This window comes from Hyla sarda, chromosome 5, assembly GCF_029499605.1.
Source record: "Hyla sarda isolate aHylSar1 chromosome 5, aHylSar1.hap1, whole genome shotgun sequence".
Classification (NCBI taxonomy): domain Eukaryota; kingdom Metazoa; phylum Chordata; class Amphibia; order Anura; family Hylidae; genus Hyla; species Hyla sarda.
In genome coordinates, this window is record NC_079193.1 from 224,554,669 (window position 1) to 224,570,546 (window position 15,878).

The 15,878-nt window shown below is 42.2% G+C and overlaps 1 protein-coding gene across 2 annotated transcripts in view; it reads right to left on the bottom strand.

The window, feature by feature from the left end:
• Positions 1 to 13,433, bottom strand: part of RNF182 (ring finger protein 182) — a 65,885-nt gene extending 52,452 nt beyond the window's left edge. The window contains exon 1 of one of the 2 annotated variants that reach the window (XM_056521210.1): positions 13,032 to 13,433. The gene's annotated coding sequence lies outside the window, so the exon portion shown is untranslated. Of the gene's footprint in view, positions 1 to 12,924 lie in introns of both variants that reach the window. The other variant, XM_056521208.1, reaches the window with a different exon arrangement.
• Between the last annotated feature and the right edge of the window lie 2,445 nt (positions 13,434 to 15,878).

A 15,878-nucleotide genomic window follows, 5' to 3' on the forward strand; every position in this document is an offset into this window, starting at 1 on the left:
CAGAACAACGGCAGCTTTACTGAGTCAGACAGATGTAACATTTTATACAGCTTTGCTAGGCCCACAGAGGTGACTAGTGACTTAGGGGACCTTAGGGCTTTCTGGGACATGCAGTGGACTTGGACAAATTGGATTCAGACAGGATGACTTGGACTGACTTGACTATGACAGACTATGACTGACTTCACCCCTTCTGTAGCTTACAAGGCTTTGACTTGACCTGTGGGGCAATGGACTTGAGAATCCGTGGCTGCTTGACTGACTTTAGGCCTCCTCTGGACTCCAGACACACACAGCGGGTACTTGGTAGATGACAACCGGAGACAAGCGTAGCAAACTGAGCCTTCAATATGGCTGCGCCCAGGGAACTTCAAGTTTTGGTCCGGTCGGCAAAATCTTCTCCTATGCAACACAGGACGGCTCTTTGGTTCCTCCTCGCTGTACTGAAGAGGTGTAACCGCAGGGGACTGATGGGGTGGAGCTACGGACCAACTTAACTCTTCCAGGTACAGACCAATTTAACTCTTCCAGGCACAGACTCTATACAGTTCACAATGGCAGATAACAGTCTTTTCTTTACCTCCCCCTCTATTTCACAAGCGCCTCGGATGAAAAACTTTTCACTGAAAAAGTCCTGTACATTTTCTGGTGCAAACTTTGTTCGCATCGGCATGCAATTTTTTCTCTGCAATACTGGACACAGTTCAGACTGGTGGGGTACTTTAAGCATAAGGTGCACACCCATATTCTGTTCGTGATGCCAAAAGTTGTGGTGAGGGCAGATGGAATTACCCTAGGGGCAGATGGCATTAACCCCTTGTTTATCCCCTACACCACCCAAAGGAATACCGCTGGATCCTGGCTAGGCACGGGGGCAAATAATGACTCCGACGCCAAATTACGGAACAACGGCAGCTTTACTGAGTCAGACAGATTTAACAGTCTTTACAGCTTGGCTAGGCCCACGGAAGTGACCAGTGACTTCAGGGACCTTAGGGCTTGCTGGGACGTATAGTGGACTTGGACAATTTGGATTCAGGCCACACTGACTTGAGACAGGATGACTTGGACTGACTTTACTATGATAGACTATGGCTGACTTCACCCCTTCTGTAGCTTACCAGGCTTTGACTTGACCTGTATGGCAATGGACTTGAGAATCCGTGGCTGCTTGACTGACTTTAGGCCTCCTCTGGACTTCAGACACACACCTAGGACTTGACCTTGCTGCACTGAGCTAAGCAGGTGCTAAGAGTGTGAGCTAGCTCCACCCAGGGCTTGTATGGGGGAGACTAGGAGGGGTCCCATAGGTCACTCTTAGGTCACGTGGTCACTGATACCTCACTGGGTTACAATCATATGACAACTGGTTAATCACATGACAACTGGTCTTAAAGGCATAACACATTTCAGGTATAATACATTATATAACAGACATATAAATGAATAGACAAGGGAACAGGTGCAGGGGGTCCCAGGACAGCAAGGGCACAGGGGTGCAACTCCTGTACTGGGCTACCACACAATCTCATGAGAAATGGCTAACTGGTGCTCAGTCATGGAGTGGCTGCAGCTGTGCTCTGTACACAGCAGGTTCCCTCTACTACTTCTCAGACAAAATCCCACCCATCCAGCCTGCTGTGGTCTCTGCCCCTCTGTCGGAATTAATTTTGGTCGTCTCTAGGTAGTGAGACTAGCTCACAGGAGGCCATAGCATGTCATTCACTTCATAGCAAGGCGGTTCTTAGAAAAAAACATCTTTAGCAGCAACGTACTGCCCCTGTTAAAGTGCCACCTGGGTCCAATGGTCCTGCTGGAGAGTCCTTACCATAACAGTCCACTAGACTCTAGTAAGATTTTTTAGCACTGCTACTGAAAAAAAAACCATTATAAATTCTTCATAAAGCTTTTTGAATAAAAATGTATTCTAAATGTGGCTGTTGATGTGATGGGTGGGAAAGATGAATTCCTGCAGTGCATCTTACCAAGTTTATTTGTAAAATTCTAAGGCTAGGTTCACACTGCAGAAGCTCTGGGCGGAAAAATTCCGTACGGAGCTTCTAAGATGAATCAGTCGACATTGCCGTCCCCATAGATTCGGCCTGAAGAATAAACATATTCATTCTTTAAGCGGCAGAATTTCAGCCGGCGGAACGTCTGCCACTGAAATTCCAATGTGTGCACTGTGCAGTGATGGGTTTCTGCTGCACTGGAAATTCCAACCAAAATTCCCAAGCGGAATTCCGGTTGGAAATTCTGTAATGTGAACCCGGCCTAATACTAATGAAAGTCTAAATACTAATTGATCACTGCCGCTAGAAAGCTCATGGATAAGAAAGTGTCCCACAAATGTCTGGTATGAAAGTTTAGGAGGACCACATTGCTCTGCTGATACAACATGTTAATATTTAAAGGGGCACTCTGGTTTAACAAAAATGTTTTCAAATCAACTGGGGCCAGAAATGTATAGCCCTTCAGTACTGAAGGGCTAACAGAGTAAGTTGTAGAGGAAGTTGTGTAGTTCTTTCCAGTCTAACCACAGTGTCCTTTGCTGACACCTCTGTCCATCGAGTGGATGGCTGGATGATGCCATTCCCTTACTTCATGCATGTAATTGACAATCAAAGAGAGGAAACTGCTCTATATAGCTAATGAATGATATTTATACAATTAAATAGGTTGATGAAAGGGAAAGGATGGGCTATGAGTTATGTTTCTTGGTGTACCCCTTTAAAGGAAATGCAGTATCTGTATAATTTAGTTTGATTAGTTACATACATGTGGTGTCCCAGCACCAATGGCTGTCCTATGGCTTCAGACTACTTTGGGAAGCTTTGCAGCACAAGTTGTTGGGCCCACTAAAGGACTTATTGTTCCGCAAATTATGTTTGCACTTTATTGAGAAGAAATATATTTTTCTAATTAATTCTATTGTTGATATCTTTATATATGTTATTCATGTGCTACTGCACCTTTAATAGATAGCAGTGTAAACCTCATGGGATCCTGCCTGCCAATGAGAACCCCTTAAAGGGGTTATCCACCATAAGGTGATTTTTAGTACATACCTGCCAGACAGTAATGGACATGCTTAGGAAGGATCTGCGCTTGTCTTGGGGCTAAATGGCTATGTTGTGAGATTACCATAACACTGTGGCTAGCTTTTTGTGAACTGGTGTTTCCTTTTTCAGTTTTCTTTTTTTGACTACAAATCCCATAATTCCCTTTCCCTCCCTCACACACATCAGCCACCACACCCATTGAAACATAAATGAGCTGCATCCATTCAAAAGACCTGTGGTTTTCAATCAGGGTGCCTACAGCTGTTGCATTAGTTGCAGATTGATCTCTCTCCCACCAGGCGATCCCTCCACCCATTGAAGCAGACAGGCTCCCTGTCATCAGCTGACTAGTGAGGTTAGGTCTTGGCCGCATTGTAAGCTGGGAAAAGTCTGAGACAACAGTAATTTTGTATGCCTTGGACTCTTTATTGCTCCTGCCTAACCTAGGATTAGCAGTACTACCTTATAAGGCCAAACCACGCCCTGGCGTCACGATAAGAAGGGGTTAATACCATCTACCCCTGGGGCCATAACATCTGCCCCTTACAACTCACATCACACCCCCTGGCGCACTACACACCACAAGTCACAGCAAGGCAAAAGGGCTCCCAAGGGGTTACTCTGCATCCTCTCACCCAAAACCAACTGTCTGTGTAATATCATCTGCTCCCAGCTCAGTAAAGACAGTTATCCGTAACCTGACGTTGATGTGTTCATTTACTTTTTTCCCCCGTGTCTGGCCCAGGAGAAGCTGTCTCCAACCTTGGGCCCTGGCGTCACGAAGTGATTAGGTATTTCTCCTAACACTCCTGTGGCACCATATATAATTATTTAGAATATAAGAAAAGCATTTATTATGTGTTTTAAATATGGTATGTGAATATATGAATGCGTTTTAAATTTTTAACAGAAGACTGGCCCATACTACATTATAATGGGAAATTTGGGATACCAATTGGTGAATGTGGCTACGTGAACATAATAAGCAATATAATATTATGCTTGTAGATCAGTGTTTTCCAACCAGAGTGCCTCCAACTGTTGCAAATCTACAACTCCCAGCATGCCCGGACAGTCTTAAGCTCTCTGGGCATGCTGGGTGTTGTAGTTTTGCCACAGCTGGAGGTGCCTTGGTTGGAAAACACTGTTGTAGATTGTCCAAAGTGTTTGAGGGAAGCATGCTAAACTTGTTAGATGTTAGATCTGATTACATCATACACACTGGTGTAACCTTGCCGCATTCCCCTAGAGACTAAGCTCATTATGAAGAGTTCACTAATAGGTGTTTGTGTCCCAATGGATAGAGCTGGTGAAGCAAAAAGAAAGGATGATGTGGAGAATGAGGCAGATGGGGAAATTAGAGTAAGATTGCATGCAATCCCCATTTATTACAAGGCGTTTCGTGCTCCCATCTGCTTTTCTATGTCTGTCTGTGTTGTGTGATTACTTTCTGCATACTTATTGAGATGAAATGTTTGCTCTGTTTACACAATAAACCATGTAGAATAGTATAAAACATTTCTACCAAGCTAAGAAAATACCAATCGAACCATGAAATGTATCTCCAAGGATCCGAAATCCTCTAGAGATGGCAAACTGCTATATAATAGGAGATGACCTTCATCATTAGGGCTCATTCCAATTTTTTTTAAATCAACTGGTGCCAGAAAGTTAAAAAGATTTGTAAATTACTTCTATTAAAAAATCATAATCCTTCCAGTACTTATCAGCTGCTGTATGCTCCACAGGAAGTTCTTTTCTTTTTGAAGTTCTTTTCTGTCTGACCACAGTGCTCTCTGCTTACACCTCTGTCTGTATCAGGAACTGTCCAAAGTAGGAGAAAATCCCTATAGCAAACCTATCCTGTTCTGGACAGTTCCTGACATGGAGTACCCCTTTAAAGACTTTAATATATTGTACATTGCTGTGTAAATATGTTGTTATACGTGCTGTGAACAATGTTACTTGTTTTGTTTATTCAGTTTTTTTTGCCATGATTTTTCAAAATTGCGGCAAAAAAGTGCTTTTTTTTTAAAACATTTTACCACCACTGTAGAAAGTATCATTTTGGAAAATGATGGCAGAAACAGCCAAGATGCAAAAAAAATAAAAATTTAATTAAAATTAAAAAAAGTGTAAAAAATCCTCACAGCCTAAAGATTAAAAATTTTCATAAAACAGTTCAATTGGGGTTATAAGTCAAATCACTTTCGCCTCATGGCAATGTTTCTTTAAAAAAGAGCACTTTAAGTAAGAAAACACATAAAAACTGCATGTAGTGTGAACTGACACCAACCCATTTATGAGTCTTAGCTATTTAGGCTTCTAGTTGCTGGAGTCTAGTCAGATGATCAGGTTGATCTCATTAGGTGAAAGCCAAAGGATTCATGGGAAATGTAGGCAGAATTAACATTTTGATTTCTGCTCTAAATAAGACACAAAGCTCAAGACCCATGCCTGCCGCATTAAGTAAAACAGGTAAACACAAGGCATATACAAAAACCTCAACATTATTCTCTAATAATAGTATAAGCTGCTCTGTATAAGCAAAAAAATTAAAATAAAATAACTTTTTAAGTTACATAATACAGTGACACCTCTCTAAAAGACAGTCACTATGGGGAGATTTATCAAAACCTGTCCAGAGGAAAAGTTGCTGAGTTGCCCATAGCAACCAATCAGATCGCTTATTTTATTTTTAAAAAAGGCCTCTGAAAAATGAAAGAAGCGATCTGATTGGTTGCTATGGGCAACTCAGCTACTTTTCTTCTGGACAGGTTTTGATAAATCTCCCCCATTCGGTAGATAAACGCCTTAGGGCTCGTTCACATGGGCGGATCCACAGCGTATTTTACGCTGTGTATATGCCGATGATGGACCCCTACAGTGTGTCTCAGATGTGCCTGCTCGGAGCAGCAATCCGCGCTACGAGCAGACACACTGCTGCCATGTGCGAGTCACAGCACACATGCGTGGTGTACTATCACACATCGCAGCCGCTCCCCCTGCTAGGCCCGAGAGCAGCCACGATGTGTGCGTGTATACTGCGCATGTGCGCATTGACTTGCACATCGCAGAGTGTCTGCTCATAGCTGTGGATTGCCGATCCGAGCAGGCACGTCTGAGACACACTGTAGGGGTCCATCGTTGGCGGATCCGCAGCGTAAAATACGCTGTGGATCCACCCGTGTGAACGAGCCTTCATTCAGACTAGATATTGTGTCATTGATATTTAGTCCACCTGTCAGCCATACATTATTCATAGTAGCTGACAGCCTCCGCAAAATACCAGTTTTAATTGCAAATTTTGATGGTCTTCTCAAAGGTATTTCACTTTATGTACAATGTACAGTATATATCATATTTTTTCATCTGCAGTGGAAAGAATACAGAAGGCGGCACTCACCATCCGGGAACTTCTTTATTCAAACAGGCATAGGTTCTTGTACACAGAACGGATATCCGGTTTGAGAAAGTGCGCGCAGCGCACAAAACAATTGTCCCGGCGTCTCCCCCTCCTCCCGCCTCCCCCGCCTGTGTACAACATCCTATGCCTGTTTGAATAAAGAAGTTCCCGGATGGTGAGTGCCGCCTTCTATATTCTTTCTGTAGCACCACCGCTACAGGCACACATCAGGACATTGTTCAGTTGCTCACATGTCCATACAGACACTCACAGCTTAGTCCCGCAGTGCCGGAGGCCTAATCCCTTTTGCTTTACCTGATAATATTTTTTCATGTATTGTTAAAACTATTTTATTTTATTTCCTTGGGTGATTACTAAAACTGGCTACAGGCACGCATGTAAGAAGTCTAATATGATAGTTACCAAGAATCGATATCCCATGGCTACAAAATAGTCATCTGCAGACTTGTGTTTTAGCCAAGATGTAGTGAGATTACCCTTTTAATGGTACCTATAAAAACTACAAACTGGGGCCCGAAAAATGACCCACCAAAATGCCCTGTAGATGGATGAAGCCCTGTAGCGCAATTTTAAGCATACCTAATTTGTAAAAAAAAAAAAAAACAACTCATGGGTATCATTGTATTGACCCACAAATAAAATTAACATGTCAGTTTCATCTTGACGTGGACTGCGTAAAAATGAAACTGCCTTTAAATTTGCTAGATTGCTTTTTTTTTTTTATACCCTCACCATTTTGTTTTTGTTTTGGTTTATATTTTATGGTGAATTGAAAGGCTGTCTGCACAAAGTACAATTGGTCCATCAAAACACATGCCCTCATATGGCTCTATGGATGGAGAAATAAAAGAGATAATGCTAGGAGGAAAAAAAATGAAAATTTGCCCGATCCTTAATAATAACATTGGCCTGGTCTTGAAAGGGTTAAATATAGAGTGAGCTTCTCCCCAGTGACAATATTACCATCACGCATACAAACATGGTGACATCAACAGATGTTTGAACAGCATTTTATTTGAGGCTGAGATGGGCATATTGGACATCAACAGTACCAATAGCAATAATTCACAGGAAGCCATTGGCTAATGCATACTTTTTTAAACAAATACAAACATTTTTAGTATTTTAATGTAAATGACATGGTTGAAATTAGAATAATAATTTATAACAGAAGTACAGAGAGAGACATTGATATAAATGTTTTAAAATTTTACGTCCATTTAGCGCTCACATAATTCTTCCTGCATTAGTCTGCTCTGATTAGTTCTCAATATTTTAACTTTTCTTAGGGGTCCTTATGTCCTCATAAAAGCCTCACAAATGGGAATGATTGGCAGAAATCTAGGTGATGGTACGTTTACACTAGCGGACCCACAGTGTATTTTACGCTGCAGATCCGCCGCTGAAGGACCGCTGGATGGTGGCTTTACATGTGCCTGTTCGGAGCGGCAGTATGCCGCTATGAGCAGACACACTGAAGCGATGTGCGAGTCGCTGCGCATGCGCGTTGTACTCGCACACATCATGGCCGCTCCCCCTGCTCTTTGAGCTAGGCAGAGAGCAGCTGCAATGTGCAAGTATACTGCGCATGCGCACTGCGACTCACACATCCGCTATGAGCAGGCACATGTAAAGCCACCATGCAAGGGTCCTTCAGCGGTGGATCCGCAGCGTAAAATACACTGTGGGTCCGCTGGTGTGAACGTACCCTAATAGTGAGCCCTCAGGGCAAAAATCTGCTAATTAGCCCACCTCCAGAAAAAAAATGCTGTCTCTTATGTGCCCTGTTAATTGAGTCAATGTCTAATTCTTTAAATAGCCCTTAAATATGAATTGCTAAAGCATTGAAAATGATCATCAATAGAGAATAGGCTCTGAATGTCTGGGTATAATGCCATGTGCAATGCTTTACAAAAGGTACTAATTTATCTTGCAGGGATCCAGTTACTGTAGTAATTGGGTCAATGTCTGTCAACAGCTCTTTGCAAAACAGCACTCTGAAAATGCTTATGTGGGAGACTCTCTGTAGAATCAGTCAAATAATGGCAAAATAGCAGTCGGGAACAATAAATTTACGTTTTCCTGTCTTTATTGTTGAGAAACAAAAGAAATACAGCCTTCATATATAGGCATAAACAAAAAAATAAATCCTGCCTGTCCAGCGCTAACTATTCAGATCTCTTTCCTGGCTATACAGGTGGCTTACTACCAGCCACCCAACAAAGTAGACAACAAAGGTCACATAGTCTCCTTTTTTTGAAGCTGCAAACCTCTGGATTTCACCTGTCATCAGCGGTGATGGTTCCTCACAGCCTTACTTACAAACTTACTCTCAACTTGTTTTTAAGCCCAGCGGCGAGCTGTCTCTCTCCTGTGCTGATCTAGGCTACTCTGAGAATCTGAAGTGGCCCAGGAAGAGGATGAAAGTCTAGCTTTCAAACTTGCCTTTCATCCTATACTAATGCAGGCCTATCATAGGACTTACTAAAGTCCAGGGGCGGCCCTATCATAGGACCCAGTGGGACCATTGGTCCCGGGCGGCACTTTTTAGGGGTGGAACTTTGCTGCCCCCTTTTTTTGTGTGCCACCTAGGTCCCGGGCTGGCCGCTGCTGCACACTGTTCTAAAGTTCTTAATAGTGCAGCTGCCACTCTAAGACAGTGAGCCTGCGGCCGGCCAGCCCAGGTCTGACGAGGGACGTCGCACAAGTGACTTTCCACCACAGACCCGCGCAGAACAACGTCAGTGACGTCAGTCGTCAGGCCACCGCCGAAGAGAAGAAGCGCTGCGCAGGCCAGGTCAGTGTGCCTGTGTGTGTATGTCTGTGTGTGTGTGTCTTTGTCGGGGTGGGGTACTATGCTGCCTAATGTGGGGAAGTATTTATTGGATTTCCCATACCATATAATTTACCTTGGAGAAATAAAGCAATCTCTGACACCCATTGCTGTCACAGTCTCACAACTATAAACTACTTACAAGACTTATGTAATACTATGTCACCCTAGAGCGTGGCTATGGTTGAACGACTAATAATTCAATACTTTATGGACATCTTAGAGCGCAATGCTTATTAAGTATTGTGTATGTATTTTGTGGGTGTCTAGCTGTCTCTAGGGCAAGGCCTATGAAAGGAAAATATCAATAATAAGTGAGAGGTTAATTATATTTTCCTTAGAGGGGCTGTAGTAACAAAGTGATACCACAGTAGTGAAAATGACACATTTTTTGAAAGCTGTAAATGTAAAAAATAGAAGATTGATTATGCACAGCAGCAGGTTTAACACCTCAAACTTGAAAGTGTTACGGTGTTTGCTGCATCTGTATCCAAGGAAGATTTACAAGTGATCTATAGAGACTTTACTTACATCGCAGGGGTTATGGGACCTGCTGTATATAGGGACATACGCAGATGTGATTGTTTTTTTTACTTGCCAATTCCCATTGCTCTAAACCTGACTAACTGTAAGACACAGCAGTAAATGTTACTGAAATGATAGATAGATAATTATGATATAATCTTTTTGTAAAGTCTATTTGTTATGCAGCAGGATGACTTTTCTTCAGCACCAGAACACACAAAAAGCAACCGTTTTCAAGCTAATTTTAGTATCCATATGGAGAAAATGTATCAAAACATGTACAGAGGAAAAGCTGACCAATTGCTAATAGCAACCAATCAGATTGCTTCTTTTATTTTTGCAAAGGCCACTGCAAAAAGAAAAAAGCAAATTGATTGGTTGCTATGGGCAACTGGTCAACTTTTCCTCTGCGCAAGTTTTGATTAATCTCCCCCATAATTACTGGACCTCTCATGGTTCCACTGATTCTATGTTCATCCAAATTTTATGTTTAAGTTTTGTAGCCATAATATGGATTCTATTTTAACTGCCTTTAAATGGTCCTGCCCATACCATAATTTGATGCCTGCTACAACTGTAGATGTATGGTTGATAATATATGGCTCTTCTCACATTTTTATCGAAGTTTTGTCACATAATACATAAGATGCAATGGGAAGAATGAGGCTGGAGCTACACTGCACTCTTGCAATTGCGCTGCGCCCTACCTATGTTAAGTATATGAGGTTGCACTGCGACCTAAAAGTGGCAGCGAGCTAAATTTTCATTCAATCCAAGATGGATTTTTGCATCTGATAGGTTGCATTGCGACCCCATTTACTTGGGTACAAACTAGTATGATCCACACAGTGCCAAGCAAAAACTTTTGGTCATGTGACCCTGTCGCATCATAAATAACCGTGTACCCCAGCCTCAATTTTCTTTTCAAAACAACAGTCAACATGCTGGCACTTCTTACTGACCCCACTATAAGTCAATAAGGTCTGTCAGATGCTATTTGCATCCATCATATCTCCGAGAACATTGTGGCTTCCATTATGAATGGAAGCTGTAATGCAGATGTAAGCAAATCCTTAAAGTGTCCCTTTCATTTAAAAAAAAATAAAAAATGGACATGTCACGGGCCAAAAGTCAAAAGTTTTGATTGGTCGGAGTCTCGGGGCTGAGCCCCCACCCGATCAAGAGAACATGTAAGGAGAAGTGCCCGGTAGACTTATATTGGGGTCACAGATCAATGAGAACCAGGGAGTTAAGCACACTACTGTGCACTTCCTCCCACTCGTTCTCTTGATTGTTGGGGGTCTCAGTACTGAGACCCCCACCGATCAAAACTAAAGATATGACTGTGACATGCCAAATTTTTGACAGGGACACTTTAAAAATCTGTGTCTAAAACATAGATTGTTCAGTTAATGCATTGACTAAAAATAACTTCCAAGATATTTCGCCATGTTTTTGATTCAACTATGAATTCAATTTGACTTTCATTTTTTTTTTACATATTGGGAAAATGTAGAATAAAAAGATTCCAAAAAGGATCTTACATCTTACATTATGTGTAATCTAAACAAGACACCAGCACTTCATTGTATTAAAACTTGTTGCATATGCAGATACAATACATTTTTTAGACCAGCATAAACTCTAGACTCCTGCGACCATAGTGATATAATAAAAGTAAATAATACTGGCGATAATACTACAGTGACTTAAAGATGCTTAGTATTATTAATAAACTAATAATATTAGTAGTATATGATTAGTATGAATACTATTATTAATACCAATGTGTACATGATTTTTATACTCTCCCCATATTTGGTGGGTTTCTTTGGATTTCCGCTCCTTCCAAAAACATACACATGGCTATGTGTGTGTAAGAAATTAGACAGCGAGCCCAATTGGGCAAAAGGGCCAGTACATTTGGGGCTGAAGTCTAGAGACCAGTCCATACACAAAGTGAAGTGGTTGCCCATAGCAACAAATGCAATGGCTTCATAATCTAAACCAGTCATCTCCAAACTGTTTCAATACTAGAACTTCTAGCATGCCCGGACAGCCAACGGCTGTCCGGGCATGCTAGGAGTTGTAGTTTTGCAACATATGGAGGGCCACAATTTAGAGACTCCTGATCTAAATTAATATGCCTTGCAACAATGAAAGGTGGTCTTTGGTTCCAAAGGGCAACCGGTCCACTTGTTCCTCTGTACTATTTTTTATACGTTCATCTTATTGTACAGCAAAAACAAAAAGAAAAGTCTTAGTGTCTATGATATATTCCAGCACTACACAAGCAACAGGTGAGAATATAATAAAAACAACATAACACAAAACACGTCACGTTTTCGTAACACTTTATATCAATTCTCTTTCTATTGACCAATAAACAACGATAACAAGAACCTTGAGGTTTTCTATGCTTATCACACCGGCCAGGAAAATCCTTTTAAATGACAGAACACTTACATGACACAAGACCCAAGCACGGGCCGATGTAAATGTATGCCTGGTGTTGTATAGGCATAGTAAAAAATCGTAAATCAGATAAAGCCTCCTTTGTGTGGAGTAGAATGCACACAGGGACCTTGTCAGGGAGTGTGGCAGCACAGAGCACACAACATCCTTTGTTTAAGGTAAGCTAGTCTTCAGTATGAATCCTGCCTAATAGTCAAGGTGTAATGACAGGCAACATACAACACTAATACCTCGAATAACTCCAGGGCTATACTTCACGGTATAGCCTATTCCCTCAATGACATTCAATGACGACTTTATACAACTAGTAATTACATTTCTACTTATAGGAAAATAGGAAATTCTGGAGAAATACTATTAACGTAGTAGTTGAATTGAAAACACGTTAACATATAATAGTCATAATAATACTCGATTGCTTTCTCATTCATGCACAAGCCTTCCTGTCTCTATTGCTGCAGTATTGGCTGTCTGCACTGACAAAGGCTGGATACATAAGGAGCCACTTTGTGCACAGTAGGCAGAGGTAATGGGGCACCGGCATACTGTGCCTCGTAATAAAGCCACAGGTATTAAAATAAAGGACGGTGTCTTTGTATTACCTGGGGCTATAGCTGGATAAATGTACGTTGCTGCCTCTGCTCCTCCTCCTCCTCTCCCTGTGTTGTCCCCATCAGCATCTGAGAAGTGAAGCTTTGTTACTACTAACCGTAGACTAGGCAGCTCCTGGAAGAAGTCACTATAGCAACAGACCGCCTAAAGATTCAGGCACTGTGCAGCAGCATTACCCCCTCTTGAGTTCATTCAAGAAATCCCATTGAGTAAGGAATGGAAGCGGCAGGAGGAGCCATCATCCTGGGCACAACACCGATTGGTTTCAGGCTACAGAGCTGCTGTGTGATGATGCTAGAAATAGGACTTGGGCACTGTACTGCAGCCAATAAATGGGAATTGCAGTGTACAGGCTCGATGATGGTCATGTGACCCTGCACCGTCATCCCAAACTTCCGATCAATCTCGTCATTAACAAGAGGCATTTCGAATGATAAATAACCAATAGCGAAGTTCAATGTAAAATAAGGCACCAGAGGATGCTACTTATGTAATCCAATAAATGTATATATCAATGCCATGGTATTGTAGTAGTCTGCTAGATTTGTGTCCATAAGTAAAAATGTTTAGAGATTTATAGCATGTACCAGTCAAATAGGACTCACTCTGTATGGTACACATATTTGGATAATAAATAAGTCATTAGTTATCAGTGTTAAAAGAAAAACAACACCTAACATTACCCAGATTAAGGGGGTGACCCACTAACAACACTCATCCTCTATCTATAGTGTGTGATCGTAGGGGGTCTGACTGCAAGGACCCCCTGAGATCTTAAGAATAGGTGTCCTGACTGTCTTATCACAATGGAGCAATAGTCATGTGTATGGCTTATCCAACAATGTCCTAAGTATTCTTTGTAATATCCTGCAAAATGCAGCAGGTCAGTGCAATGACATGAAAGCCAGTCACCTTAAGGTGTGTTCAAATAGCTCAGTAATTCTTAGTTTGCAGTGACATTAAAGGGGTAGTGCCATCTCGGTTCAAGGTCCCCCTCTGACTTTGGCTGCTGGAGGTGGTCGGGAAGCTACAAATGGCTGAGCTGGCTGTCTTATGTATTTTGTGTAATTCACTTTGACTTTAAAGGGGTTCTCCGGTGCTTAGACATCTTATCCCCTATCCAAAGGATAGGGGATAAGATGGCTGATCGCGGGAGTCCCGCCGCTGGGGACCCCTGTGATCTTGCTTGCGGCACCCCATTTGTAATCAGTCCCCGGAGCGTGTTCGCTCCGGGTCTGATTACCAGCGACTACAGGGCCGGAGGCATGTCGGGGTGCCGCGTACAAACGGGGTGCCGCGTGCAAGATCACAGGGGTCCCCAGTGGCGTGACTCCTGCGATCAGGGATAAGATATCTAAGCACCGGAGAACCCCTTTAATGAGAGTTGCATAAAAATCATAACACTGTTTATATAATTCCCAAAATTACATGAGCTGCATTACTCCTGAACTCCTCTTATTGAGTTGGGAATACCCTTTTAGGCTGAGGTCACACAGCAGAATTTCTGCACTGAATTCTGCATGAATTTATAGCTAATTCGCTTCAATGGAAATCCTGCAACATAAATTCTGCTGTGTGAATGGGACAGCAGAATCCCATTGAAGTGTACTGGCTATAAATTCATAAGAATTTTCATGCAGAATTCAGTGCAGAAATTTTGCTGTGTGTAACCGGCCTGAGGGTACGTTCACATGTGCATATTTCTGCTGCAGATTCTGCTGCCTTAACTATAATGGGCAGCAAAATATGCTCAAGCAGATCTGCAGCAGAAAATACACATGTGTGAACATACCCTTAATGGGAACTCTGGATCTGCCCCTGATCGGATGGCAAGACCGGAACCACATCTGTCTGTTTTCCTGGTATGCTGTAATGACGTCTTTGCACAGTTATAGGAGGGGTGTCAGAAGCCCAGCAATCGATGGATGAGGAGCAGTAGCTGTGTTCAAGCTGCTTTCAATCTTCTGCCACAAGGTTAACGCCAACTCCTGCTTGGTGACCATGACGAAGAAGCTCAAGCGCAGCTCCTGCTCCACGTCCGGCAGTTGCTGGATCTTCTTACAGGAAACCAGGAATACAGACAGATGTGGCTTCTGTCTTGCCATCTGTTCAGGGGCAGATCCAGAGTCCCCCAAACTCTGGTGGAAAACTTTATTTTTTATCAACAGGTAGTAGAAAGTTAAACAGATTTGTAAATTACTTCTATTAAAAAATCTTAATCCTTCCAGTACTTATTAGCTGCTGAATACTAAAGAGGAAATGTTTTTCTTTTTGGAACACAGTGCTCTCTGCTGACCTCACGAGCACAGTGCTCTCTGCTGACATCTCTGTCCATTTTAAGAGAAAATCCCCATAGCAAACATATGCTCCTCTGGACAGTTCCTAAAAGGGAGATGTCAGCAAAGAGCATTGTGCTTGTGATGTCAGCAGAGAGCACTGTGTTCCAAAAATAAAATAATTTCCTCTGTAGTATTCAGCAGCTTATAAGTACTGGAAGGATTAAGATTTTTTTAATAAAAGTAATTTACAAATCTTTCTGGCACCAGTTGATAAAAAAAAAATAATAATAATTTACGCCGGAGTACCCTTTTAAAGGAAACCTGTTGTGCACCCTTGTCTGCCTCCTCTGCTAGGTAGATGTTATTTTAGGTGCCTGCTACCGCCGCCCCCACTCTGTGTCCTCCGTGTGTTTGATGCTGAAAAAGCTTTAATGAGGTTCACTTTTTGACGCTCTTGTACCTTTAAAGACATGTGAAGAGTTAACTATTCTGTATTTCTTTGTAAGGATGAGTAAAGAAACCACATGAGCAATCCAGCCAAACAGGGCCCTCCAGCCCTTCCTCCACCCTGGTCTGACCAGACAGGGAGGAGTTTAGTCCAATCAGTACAGAGTAGTCTGGTGTTAGTCAAGGTAAAGACAAGACCTCTCCTGTGTTACCTGTCC